The following is a 13,569-nucleotide window of genomic DNA, read 5'->3' on the forward strand; positions in this document are numbered from 1 at the left end:
CCTGGGTGGCTCAGTCGTTAAGCGTCTGCCTTCGGCTCAGGTCATGATCTCGGGGTCCTGGGATTGAGCCCTACATTGGGCTCCCTGCTCAGCCGAGAGCCTGCTTCTCCCTCTTCCACTCCCCCTGCTTGTGTTCCCTCTCTCGCTGTGTCTCTCTGTCAAATAAATAAATAAAATCTTAAAAAAAAAAAGAAGAAGAAGAAGAAGACTGTCCCATTTAGAAAAACAAACAAGCAAAAAATACACTGGCTATAGCATTTGGCTTTCAAGGATTGAAAGTGTGCTGGTGACAGACGGCACGAGCCCACGATCACAACATCGAGTGTATGTTGCAGCGTGTGGCAGGGAATAAAGCACAGAGCAGTGGGATGCACGGGAGTTTCCATAGCCCCAGTGTCTGGAACTGAACCACGTCCAAGGGCAAAAGCTGGTTTGGGGGCCAGCATGGAGTGCCAGGTTTAGTTATTACCCATGGCGTAGAGGCCCGGACTTGTTCTGCCTCCAGAGTTTAAAAAAAACAAAACAAAACAAAACACCTTCTTTTGTGGCAAGTCCCCATAGGGTCCAAAGGGTTTCTCTCTCACACACGCTTAGGCTGCAAACAAGAGATAGAATCCTGCTGCTCTTATGAGAATGTCTGATGTCTTCATCGATTCCCGAGGCACGGGCCCTGCCTTCCTCTCCAGCCTGTCTCTCCCCTCTTCCAGCTCTCACTCCAGGCAGTAAACCAGGGGCTGTCCGCAGACTGTCACCTCGCTAGCCTGCCCCTTCACTCCTTCTTCCATCCCCTGCTGCGCTATTGCCCCCTTGCAGGGAGTCCTCCCGACCCACTGAGTTCGATCCCATCAGCTCTGCTCCTGGAGCACCCTGGGTCACCCCCAGAAACATGGCTAGTCTGCAGAATGGTTGCCTGATGACGTGCCCACGGCTCCCCCCAGACCTGTAGCCGTGTCCTGGCAAGGGTGATAGCGTCACCACGGGAATCGGTGCCCACACTCCAGTCTGGCCTCAGGCTCCGTAAGTATTTGCTGAATGAGTCACCTGCTGGCCTGGCCGGACCCTTCAGACCTCTTCGCGCCAGGCGCCACTGTGTTCTCAATGGCTCCTCGGAGTTCCCCAGGGAGAGATGGTGGCAAGACTCCAGCAAGTAACCGCACTTGCTCACGCGTCCCGCGCTGGGAGAGAAACTTCCACACCACGGGAGAGTTCCGGACAAACAGAGGCAGTGGGACCGCGGACCTTCGGCACGGAGTTCTCCCTGTGGTAATTTACCAGGAACCAAGAGGAGTTACAGGGCCCTGGCAGGGCAGAGAACGGCATAGCAAGGGACTGGAGTTCCGATTCTGACTCCCCCCCACAGCACTGTGACTTTGGGCAAATCCCCCCACCTCTCTTCCTGTCCCCCCAGGCCTGTGAAGTAAAGAGCTGGGTCAGGTGCTGGCTAAAATCCTGGAAGGGGAGGTGGGAGAGAAGCTGAGCGATCTGAAAAGCACATCAGTTGGGCTCCACTCAGCCTTGACCCCAGCCCCGGACAGGATACAGCCCAACTCAAATCCTCCTCCCTGAAACCAGCCCCCCTAAAGTGCACATTTACAGTCTGCGCCACCGGGCAAAAATCCCACCAAGGCCCTTGCAGTTGGTGCTTTTTACAAACAAGCCAATCTAGACCAGACTTGTACCTTTCCTTGAAGAGGAAGGACACATGCCTTCTTGCACCCCATTCCCCACAGTACAATTTGTGCTCCGACCTTATTTCTACCCAAGCCAGGCAAACCGAGACACCTCTGGAGGCAAACTCACGCCGCGTTTCCAAGGCACTGGGGTTGGGAGGCTGATGACCGCTTTATAAAGAAGAGGGGAGAACATCTATTCCCACTGATTTCACCAAGTTGTGGGGGGGGAGAGGAGGGAGGAGAGCATATGCTGATGTTTTCCCTCTATCCTACCAAATGCACCACTTGGGCATTGATCAGTTGTGCGTTCGAGTCCCGATTCTGCCACTCTCTACTTATTTACCTTTGGACCAGTTACCAGCTTCTCTGCATCTGTTTTGCATTCAGTGGAGTATGCCCCCCCAGAAGGCCTACCTGGACGGGCTGTTACAAGCATTAAATGAAATGCCTGTCAAACATCCAGCACGGGGCCTGCAAGTGCACACGAAGTGCTTCGCAAATGCTAGCAGCCTGGAAATGTCTGGCACGGAGCAACGGGGCTTATGTTTCTAAAAGAATTTCCCCCATGAATCATGGTCAGAACCAAATCCTGATCCCACAGCCCAGAATTCTGGAACACTGCCCACTCCCTCACTGCCCCCTAGTGGCAGCTACTTGTGATTACACAACTGAGCTCAGAATTGTGACAAGGAACCCCCCCTGCAGAGACCGGCCTCCTGCTGACCACCACGGCAGGCCCCCAAACCCAGGAGTCCCCATCGCTCAAATCTGCCCGGGCAGCACAGCCCTGAGATCAGGCTGCCCAATTTAAAGTTTCTGACTTGGGGCCTGTGGTGCCTCGGCCCCAGTGAACTTTTGCTTACTGGTAGCAGAACCTTCAGAAGAGTTACTTTTTAATCTCATGAAAAGTCCCTGCAGCCTGCTTTGTGGGGGAGTGGTGCGTACCAGGAAGTTAGGAACACCTTCAGGGTGCATGATAACAAATGGCCCTTGGACAGAGAGGTGAGTCTGCAGGCGCCTCTGCCAGCTCTGGGCCAATTAACCTTTTTGTTTTGTTTGGGTTGGTCTCAGTTTCTTATATGTAAATAAAACCGAAGGATCGAGATGGGGGCAGGCAATAGGTCGAATAAAGACTAACGCCCCACATGTCAACAAGGGTCCTCAGCCAAACGCTCCTTGGCTTGGTTAATAAATAAGCCAGGGATTAAGCTGCTCTAGCACATTCCATTCTGTAGCTCAGAAGGGATCCTCCTCATTACAAAGGACATAGACATTGGATTAGTAGCTTCAGTCCCTTTCCAACGTCCCTGGGTCTGTGCCTGGATAGATGACAAGACCACCTCTGACCCCAAAGTCACTTCCGGGACACCTCCAGGACCAGAAAGTATCCAGAGGCCAAGAGAAGCTTCTGGAGCCCTGCTGAACCAAGTTGGCTCGTGAGGGCATGGTGTATGCCTGGCGGTATGCCAACCACTTTCCATATATGTCCTCAGTTAATCCTCATAGCGCCATACTGTGGAATTGTTATTAGTATGAAGGCTCAGAGAGGTTAAGTGGCATGCTCCAGAAACTGGCAGAAATAATCTTAAACCCCACAACCCGATGTGGGAGGGTATCCTATAACACTGCCTTCACCATTTTACTACAAATTACAAATGATGTAGTCTTTCCAAAAATCAGGAACTTAGTGAGCAGTGGAGTGTTCTGGGAAGGCTTGGAAAAGGGGGAGGATTTGGAGGGCCCCAGGGGGAGCTGAGGAAGCAAGCACCCCTGTGCTGGGAAGGAGCCCTACATGTGCAAGAGGCAGGGGTAAGACCAAGCACAGACTTTTCTACAGCAAAGTTGTATCTAATCTATAAATTAAAGGCTGCCTGAACGTGTGTGCATGAGCGCTGTCCCACCACCTGTTAATCTGAGCTCCTCTTACAAATGCCTCGCCCCAGCACTCAGGATGAGAGAGCCGTGGAGTGGGCATGTGTCTTCCCAAGCAGTTCTCCTCAGCCAACCTCTGCTGACATTCCGTTCCCTCCACAGGCCTCACACATTGCGAAGTAGGGCGGCTCATGATAGCTTCCTCCACGGAAGCTCTTTAGACTCAAAATCCTTTTTTAAAAAAAGTTCCTCTTTCTTTGCTCTTTGGACATCCCACTGTTCAGATGGTTCTGCAAGTTTAATTTCTTCACTCTCTGGCACTGAGAGAAAGTCTTGCTTTTGTTTTTAACAGACTTCTACAAATCAAACTCTTCATATTTCTCTTAAATTGAAGTCACCTGGGTGACAAGTTCAAGATTCAGAACAAGACACGTTCCAGGTTGTCCTGACACAACCAGAGAGGACTGTCACTGCGTGACTGAGCCCCCAGCTCCCTGTGGGGGAATGTTGAGGCCAGGCAGTCAGCCCCCACCTCCCACATCACATGAGCCTCTCCCTCCTCCGCAGGCTCTCAACCCCAGGTCTGTGCCTTTCTGGAAGTCTCTGCCTCTGACCTCATATCTCTCTGTGACCAGACCACCATGCAGGGAGTTTCTGGAGGTGAGTGTCATGCTTCGTCCACTCTTCCAACAAGTATGCCTTATTGCCTTCTAGTGCAAGGAAACTGCTGGGCCCTGGAATACAGCTGTAAGCAAGACTGTCCCGGTATTGGAAAAGCATCTTACTTAAGAGTATAGACTCTGGAGCTAGACTGCCTGGATCAGAACCCCAGCTCTCCCACATGCTAACGTTGTGACCCTGGGAAAGTCACTTAACCCTTGTGTCTCTTAGTTTCCTCATGCATACAGTGGTCAGGACAACAATACCTACCTCAGAGCAATGAGAGAGTTAAGTGATTTCATATTTATGTGGATTCATGTGTAAGTGAATTTACTGCGGTGCCTGGGTGGCTCAGTCAGGTAAGGATCTGCCTTCGGCTCAGGTCATGATCCCAGGGTCCTCGGGCCTGCTCAGCAGGGAATCTGCTTCTCTCCTCTCCTTCTGCCTCTTCCCCTGCTTGTGCTCTCTCTCATGAGCTCTCTCTCTCTCTCTCGCTCTAATAAATAAATAAAATCTTTTTTTAAAAGTTAAAAAAAAAAAAAGTGAATTCCCTGGGTTCATGATTAGTAGCCAGTGCGTCCTATGGATAAGTTAGTACTGCAGACTGTAGTGGTAAGGAACTAAACCAAGAGAGTAAAATGTAGGCGCTCTCTACAGCAAGGGTCAGTTCAAGACGTTTTAGGAGGACACAGGAGGGATGCAGAACCCAGGCAGAAGGGCTTCCCAAAAGATGTCACATTTTAAGCAGAGACGGAAAGAATCAGATAACCATAGTGAGGGGATGTGAGGAAAGGGAGAAGAGCGCTCCAGAGTGAGGGAACAGCATGGGCAAAGGCATGGAGGCAAAAGTCCATGCTTTCTTTGGCAAGTTTGCTTCATTTAAAGAAATAAACCATAAATCAGTCACCAAATGACTGTTATTACACAATTTGTAATATGCCTTACCCATCAATGAACCAACAGCAAAGAATTCAGACTCAGATGACAAAGAGCAAGTCTGAACTGAATTTATATTTGAAGGTTATACCAACGAGGTCAGCACGGCTCATGAGGTTCTCTTTATTTTCAGTAGGAAACAGACATTTGTGGACCTCACAATTCTGGGCTAATTGGATCATTTCTTGGCAGATTTCTGATCATAGCAGTCTTGATTTTTACTCTGCACATCTGTCCCCAGCATAGCACCTTGCATGTGGTAGTTACACAACACATGCATTTTCTCTTTTACACCCAAACGCACTGAATTTTAGTTTGTATCCTAATTGTTATTTTTTTTAAACAAATGCTTTTTAGACGGCGAATGTTATGATGAATTTTGCCAATGCCCAATGCTTCTCTTCCTACTCCAGTCACACAAGGCAAGTGTGAGCCCGCCTCTGATCTCCAAGATGACCTCACGGCAGAGCTGTGTTTTATAATCAGCTAACAAATCTCAGCATGAACCGAGAGTGAAGGTTAGAAAGACAATAAAAATACAAACAAGCCATGATGTACAAGTCAAGTCAGTTCAGAGAACCAGCTGGACCTATAATTAGATTTTAATTTTAAGAAAACTATAGGAGGAGAAATCTTCCCAGCAGGCAAGAATCCCTCTCAGAAGGCCAGCGAAGCCTTTTTCTTTCTCTTTTTTAAAATATTTTAAAAATGTATTTATTTGAGAGAGAGAGAGAGAGAGAGCAGGGGGAGGGGCGGAGGGAGAGGGAGAGAGAGAATCTCAAGCCGACTCTTCACTGAGGGAGGAGGAGCCTGCCACAGGGCTCGATCTCATGATCCTGAGTTCATGACCTGAGCTGAAATCAAGAGTCAGATGCTTAACCAACTGAGCCACCCAGGCGTCCCTTCTTTTTTTTTTTTTTTAAGATTTATTTATTTATTTGAGGGGGGGTAGGGGCAGAGGGAGAAGGAGAATCCTCAAGAAGACTCCCCACTAAGCACTGAGCCCGATGTGGGGCTTGATCCCAGGACCCTGAGATCATGACCTGAGCCAAAATCAAGAGCCAGCTGCTTAACCGACTGAGTCATCCAGGCACCCCCAGCAAAGCCTTTTTCTTACTAACGAATAAGGATTTATAGTTCCTGAGATAATAAACAAAGGAAAAGGATTTTTAAATTATTCTAAGCCATGGATTTTCAAACAGGTTTTGCCTGAGGGAGCCCTTTGTTCAAACTAGATATTACCAAGATGTGTAAACAAATAAAACACACCAAGACAGAGCTGTTCTGGTGAAAGGCAGGATCTAGGCCCCAATTCTAGGTGTGGCCCCCCTACCCCTGAGCACTTGTAAAACCACTCATGGTAGTCTAACCCACTGCCCCTGTCATTTTTCAAAAGAAAAGCCTGAGGTTGAGAAGAAAATACTTGACTTGTCCTAGGTCACACAGCTGGCAGAGCCAAGATGAGTTCCTAGGTCTATTGCTCCAAATACAGCGACCCTTCCAGATGGGAGGGAAAGCTGCTTACTAACATGGGGAGGGGGGCTGATGGGAAGTAGACGGAACAAGTGGAGGAATGCCCTGTCAAATGCACAGAGGGATGCCTACTTAAATGAGAAGACATCATATCCCATCTTTCTGCTGGACAGCCAGCCCATGATGACTTATTTGCCTGTTCAGGTCCACAGACATTAGCCGAGCTTCTTCTATTAGGTGCTGGGCAGCATGCTGGGTACCGCAATCCAAAAGCAAGTAAGCCACCCACCATCCCAGAGCTCCAGGTCTAGTACAGAAGACAGCCTGGAAACCCCAACTAGAGTCTCGGACCTGCGGGATAGCTACACAGGTAGAGGGAGGGGCAAACAGATGAGTTCACTAGGAGAAGCAAAGATGGCCCAGAAGACAAGACACCCATGCAGGGTTTCCAAGGGTGAGTTTGTCACCAGGCAGACAGGAGGGGAGAGACTTCTCATTCAGATAGTACAGAAACAGGTTTTCTTTATTTATTTTATTATTTTAAAGATTTTGTTTATTTATTAGACACACAGAGAGAGAGAGAGAGCACAAGCAGGGGGAGCGGCAGAGGGAGAGGGAGAAGCAGGCTTCCCGCCGAGGAGGGAGCCCGATGAAGGGCTCAGTCCCAGGACCCTGGGATCATGACCTGAGCCAAAGGCAGACGCTTAGCTGACTGAGCCACCCAGGCACCCCTAGAAACAGGTTTTAAATAGAGGCAAAAGATGCCCATTTGCAGTATAGAAAGATCACCAAGGTGGCACTGTGGAGATCCACAGCACGAGGAAGCTTCTGCACGGGTTGAAATGGAGGGGACCAAAAGCAGGGATGGAAAACGGTGGTTTGCACAAAGAAAATCAGCATGGGGGGGTGGGAGCTGGAGGGCTCCCCTGGCTCCCATGTTTCCTGGAGAAACTTCTAGAAGGTGGTGTACGAAGTGAGATACAGAACAGTTTAGGAGGGAAAACAGGGAGTCAGCTTCAGGTGCCAAGAGTTGGAGGTGCCAGTGGGCCCTCCAAGGGAAGGTGTCCAGTAAGGAGATGGGTGTAGGATTGTCCGATGGGGCACACAGCACAGAGCTCTAACTTCTAAAGGACGGACCACTTGCGGGTTTCCCCTTGTGTCTACAGAGCTTGTTTTAGCCCCCTCTCCAAGGGCTTTTAATAACTAGAATTTACTGAAATTGTGTTAGGTGTTTTCTTTTTCCCTAAGCTATCTAGCAGAATCCAAACCCTATCACATTTTACCACAAGTTAGCTGGAGAACGCAGCCACACCCCAGAGAAACCGTGTCTTCTATTACATCGTTATTAGCAAGCACATTTATTTGAAGCAATAATAAAAACACACAACACTGAAAAGTGTAGAGCATCTGTCCAGTTTCACTTTGTCCCATTCTTTTGTGGAATAAGATGATCACCATGTTGCAAGCAAGAAAAGTAAGATATAAAGAAGATACATATATAGTTCCTAAACCAGGGAATCCTGCAATTACTCTGAATTGAATTAAGTAACACCATTAGTCATTCAGTCATGTCCTTGCCAAGTAACCTACTACATTCAAATGGTCTGGAACACCAGAGGATGGGAGAGATTAGGATAGAAGCAGTGTAAGAAATAGCACCTCAGCTCCAGGAGCTAATCATTGATTGGCAAATACAAAAGAGAGATTTTAAGGACATACATGACAAAAGTTAATAGAATTTAAATGTCACAGAAGTTCAGAGGTAGGAAATGGGAAGTTTGGGGGGGGGGGTTGAAAAGTTATTTTTAAGTCACCTCTATACCCAATGTGGGGCTTGAATTTACAACCCCAAGATTAAGAGTCACATGCTCCATCGACTCAGCCAGCCAGGCACGCCCCTGGAAATAGAAAGTTTCACCAGAGTAATGAGGAACCTTTCCGTGGAGAAGAGGTGCCATGGAAACTTAGTGTGAAAGGGGGAGCTGGGTTCAATGTCAAATAAAGGGGAGGGCAGCTAGGGTGGAGGGGAGAACAGACTGGGTGTTGCTTGATACAGAGAAGAGAGAGTCTGGTTGGAGCAGAGGGTTCCCATGGGGGAGTGACCTGGGACAGGACTGGAGGGGGTCTGAGGGCCTCAGCTCTTTTGGACATTATCACGGTGGTCATGGGCAATCCTGGAACCAGCTCTGAGCAGAAAAGGGCAGGGAGCATCAGAGGCCACTGCTAACCAATCCTACCCACAGGGAAGAAAAGAGTGGGAGCGTGGACGGTGTGGTGCAGAACAGAGGCGAGGGGGGCTTCACAAAGAAGAGGCATGTGAGATGGTTGGAGATGGGGCTTTTTTTGATGTTGAGATAGGAGAGCAAAGTAGGGAGGCTGGAAACATGGTACACAGAGTCCAGCCGCCTTAGATGTAGGGTGCACCTAGGAGTCAAAGGTGCAAGGCCCATAGAGAATTTGGATTTTGCCCAACAGGCAGTGAGACTCCCTGGAAGTGGGTGGCAAGAGGATTTACTGGAGCTGAAGGAGTGTGTGAGCAACCCTGGTGATGGTGGCCCCACTGTCGTCCTCGGCGGTGGTCTGGCGGTTCAGCTCAGTAGCGAGGAGGATGGTAAGTATGGCCAAGACAGGGGTGCCTGGGTGGCTCAGTCGTTAAGCGTCTGCTTTTGGCTCAGGTCATGATCCCAGGGCCCTGGGATTGAGCCCCGCTGAGCAGGGAGCCTGCTTCTCCCTCTCCCACTCCCCCTGCTTGTATTCCTTCTCTTGCTGTGTCTCTCTGTCAAATAAATAAATAAATAAAATCTTTAAAAATATATATATTTTAAATAAAAAAAAAAAGAATGGCCAAGACAGACCAGGGAGGGGCGCCTGGCTGGCATTCTGGGAAGAGTGTGGGACTCTTGATCTCAGAGTGGTGAGTTCGAGCCCCACCTTGGATGTAGGGATTACTAAATAAATGAATGAATGAATAAGCTTTAAAAAAAAAAAAAACCAGACAGACCAGGGAAAGCTACTGAGGTTGGGCAGAAGGAGTGGAAGGAGCTGGACACAGGCAGTGCTGGCTTAAATCAGAGTGTGGACACCGGCAGGAATGGGAAGGAGGGTCGTGGGGGACATCTGAGGGCCTGACCTGGAAGTCTGAATGTGTTGTGGGAGAGGAGGTTTGGAGGTTTTGAACAAACACCCTCATAGACCTTCTGCTTCTGTGAACTATGAACCATTCCAGAATAATATCATGTTTATATCCATCTATGTCATCCAGCCTTCCCAAGGACAGTTGACCCTTGAGTAACACAGGTTGAACTGCAGGTCCGCTTATATGCGGGGTTTTTTTTTTTTTTTTTTCAATAAATCCAGTATAGTACTGTAAATGTATTTTCTCTTATGATATTCTTAATAACACTTTCTTTTTTCTAGCTCACCTTATTGTAAGAATACAGTATATAAAGCATATAACATATTAATCAACTGCTTATATTATCGGTTAGGCTTCTGGTCAACAGTAGGCTATTAGTAGTTCAGTTTTGGGGAAGCCAAAGGTTGTGTGTGGATTTTCAACTCTGTGGGGGGTCAGCACCCCTTACTCCCATGGTGTTCCAAGGTCAACGGTATAAGGATCCACCCCTCTGGCTATTTTAAAAATCTTCTCTAAAAAAAATACTTGAAAGCTACTCTGAGTGCAGTAAGAATCTCTAAGATCTTTCCTAAATTGTGAGACATCTTCTTTACAGAAAAAGTAAGCAAAACATTGGTACAGCTTGAATTATTATAAGGTGAACCCCTGTGCAACCTTCCCCAGGTCAGAAAGTTAAATGCCCGCAGTATTCCAGAAGCCAGCGGTGCGTACCTCTCAATTCTCAACCCTGCTCTCACTCTCCGAAGTGACCACTGTCCTGAATTTTGTGACGACCGCTTCTTTTCTTACTTTCTCCTTTTAATACCTACATATGCATCCTCAAATGTTATGGCATAGTTTTATCAATATAAGTGAACTCATACTATGAGATTAAAATAAATGAAATAAAGTAACATGAGAGTGTGCCACTGGATGGAAGACAGATCAATAGAAGAGAATTGAAAGACTAGAAACAAACCCAAGTATATATATGAATTAGATGATACCTATTTCAAATCCTATATCCAAAAAAAATCCAAATGAATAAAGATTTAGTTAGAAACTGGAGCAGTGAAAGTACTAGAAGAAAATAGCAGATATGTATGTTACCTTGTGGTACAAAGGCCTTTCTAAACATAATACCAAAGGTTGAAGGCTTAAAGGAAAAGAATGTCAGATTTGTTTATAAAGAAACAAAAAGCTTCCATAAATCAATAAACACAGTAACCAAATCTAGCAAGAAAATGCCAAACGGGAAATTATATGTGACATAAGACTAACAAAGCAATTATGTCCTTAGTTCTTGCAAATCAGTAAGAAAAGAAAACATTACAGTAGAAAAGTGGCTATGGCATTGTATCAGTTAGCTATTGATACCAAAATCAATAATAAACAGGCCCAGAATTCACTGGCAAAAAACAACATTTATGCTCACTTCTGTGGTGTAGATCACCAAAGCTGTTTGGGCATTGGATGCAGCTGGGCTTATCACAGGCTGCAGGTTCGGTCTGGGTCTGTTCCACGTGTTTCTCATCCTTTTGGCCAGGAGGCTGGCCATGGCACGTTCTTCTCACAGTGATGGCAGAAGACCAACAGAGCACTCCCCACCACCCAAGCACATTTGAGACCTTTAGTCCCATATCTTCCACTAACATTGTATGAACAAGTCACATGGCAAAGTCTAACCTTAGTGGGGTGTGTAAACAGACTCCACTGCTTGGGGGAGGGAGAGCCATCAATATCTGATGAGTAATCCAAACCATGCCCAGTGCTGTAGATTGAATGCTGTGTCTCCCCCTCCCACCAAATTCGTATGTATCCTAACCCCCAAGGTGATGGTATTAGGAGGTAGGGCCTTTGGAAGGTGATTAGGTCATGAGGGGGTAGTTCTCATGAATGAGATGGATTAATGTCCTTATAAAAGAGATCTCAGAGAGCTCCCTTACTCCTTCTGTCCCCTGAGGACATTAAGAGGGCATCTACGAACCTGGAAGCAGATTCTCACCAGACACTGAAATGCTAGTGCCTTGGTCTTGGACTTCCAGCCCCCAGAACCGTGAAAAATACATTTCTGTTGTTTATAAGCCCCCCAGCCTTTGGTAATTTGTTATAGCAGCCTGAATGGCCTAAGACAGCAGGTATCAATAAGGGACATTAACAGGATACAGAATTATGTGATAAAAGCAAGAATTTAGAAACCATTTTGAAATTGGAGATAATGAAAGAAATTATACTAACCGATGCTGTCAAGAATATATAGTAAATTTTATGTTGTGTATGTATTACCACAAAAACAGCAACAACAACAACAACAAAGAGTTAAGTGTGCAAAGGCTTGGCTACAATCATTAATATAGTTACAAAAAAGGTCTTAACAATATGAGGTTGTTTAAGTCAATTACGCCTTCTCCAGAAAATGGAATATTATACTATTCCATCACTAAAAATATATAGATGAATATTAACATAAAAATACTTACAATATAGTAAATACAAATAGATTACAAAACAGTACAAAAGTATGTTTTGTTTTAAAAATAAATATGTGCAAAAAATAAATAATAAATAAGTATATATATATAATATATGTGCAAAAAAAAAAGTCTAGACAGAGATATATCTTAGTACAATGGTGATTTCCGGAGGGTAGGATACGGACTTTATTCTCTTTATTTGTATATTTCTATAATAAATAGGCATTACTTTTGTCATAAAAAATGATGGTTTAGAAATGTTAATGATGCTTAAAAGTAGGTTTTCAAAAAAGATTTATTTACTTATTTTAGAGAGAGAGAGCATGTGGGGCAGAAGGAGAGGGAGAGAGAGTCCCAAGCAGACTCTGAGCTGAGCGCAGAGCTGGACGCAGGGCTCCACTCGGGGCTCGATCTCATGACCCTGAGATCACTACCAGAGCTGAAATCAAGACTCAGCCATGTTAACTGACTGCACCGCGCAGGTGCCCCTGCTTAAAAGTAGTTTTAATGACATAGGGAAATGTCTTCTGTGATATTAAGTTTTTTTAAATAAAAGAAGATAGTTGTTGACAGTATGAATGGATGTCAGGTAAAAAATGTATTTAAAAAAAAACAAAGTAGGTACCTTTGAGTACTATGATTTTTCTTCTTTCTACTTTTCTGCATAGCCCAAATGTTCTGCAATGAAATTACATTCTTTTTATAATTTAAAAAAAATTAAAGAAAGACACTGGCAAAATAATTAGGATTCCTTAAAAAACTGAATTATCTCTGTGGTCAGTTGTCAAAATACATATAGAAGACCAATGGTTCTCAAATTGCAGGGACCCTAGGAGACACCTAGAAGACTATGACAATCCAAAACAGCAAAATGTGAATATGAATAGCTCAACCCAATATCTTCTAATAAGGAGCAATTTCTCATTATATCTCTAAATACTATAATACTGTTCCTTTTTTTTTCTCTGAATTTTAAACCTTGTGATAATAAACTTTAGCTTTCTCAGTTGCCAATTACTCAGAAGAGTCCTTCTTTTGGGGAAATGGGCCAGTCCTTGGGAAACAGCATCATCCCATCCAGTTCCTTTACCTCACAAATGAGATTCTAACAGCTGCCTGCTGCTGGAGCCCCTGCCCCTGCCCTTGGTCCTGCTCCCCAGGCCCCAGATTCCCTAGCAGCTTGGGGGTTCTCCAACGCCTTCAGTTTTATCATGGTAATTCTTCATTTAATGGTAAATAGTTTATTCTGACTTTGGTCTGTGTTCACCTTGGGATGAGGTCGTTGTCAAGGACAGTTCAGACAGAATCTAGGCTACCACATCCAGCTGTGCACTGGCAGCTTGGACTTGATCCTCAAGACCACGGG

The sequence above is a fragment of the Mirounga leonina genome, unplaced genomic scaffold (assembly GCF_011800145.1).
Source record: "Mirounga leonina isolate KUSES-001 unplaced genomic scaffold, KU_Mleo_1.0 Mir_173, whole genome shotgun sequence".
Classification (NCBI taxonomy): domain Eukaryota; kingdom Metazoa; phylum Chordata; class Mammalia; order Carnivora; family Phocidae; genus Mirounga; species Mirounga leonina.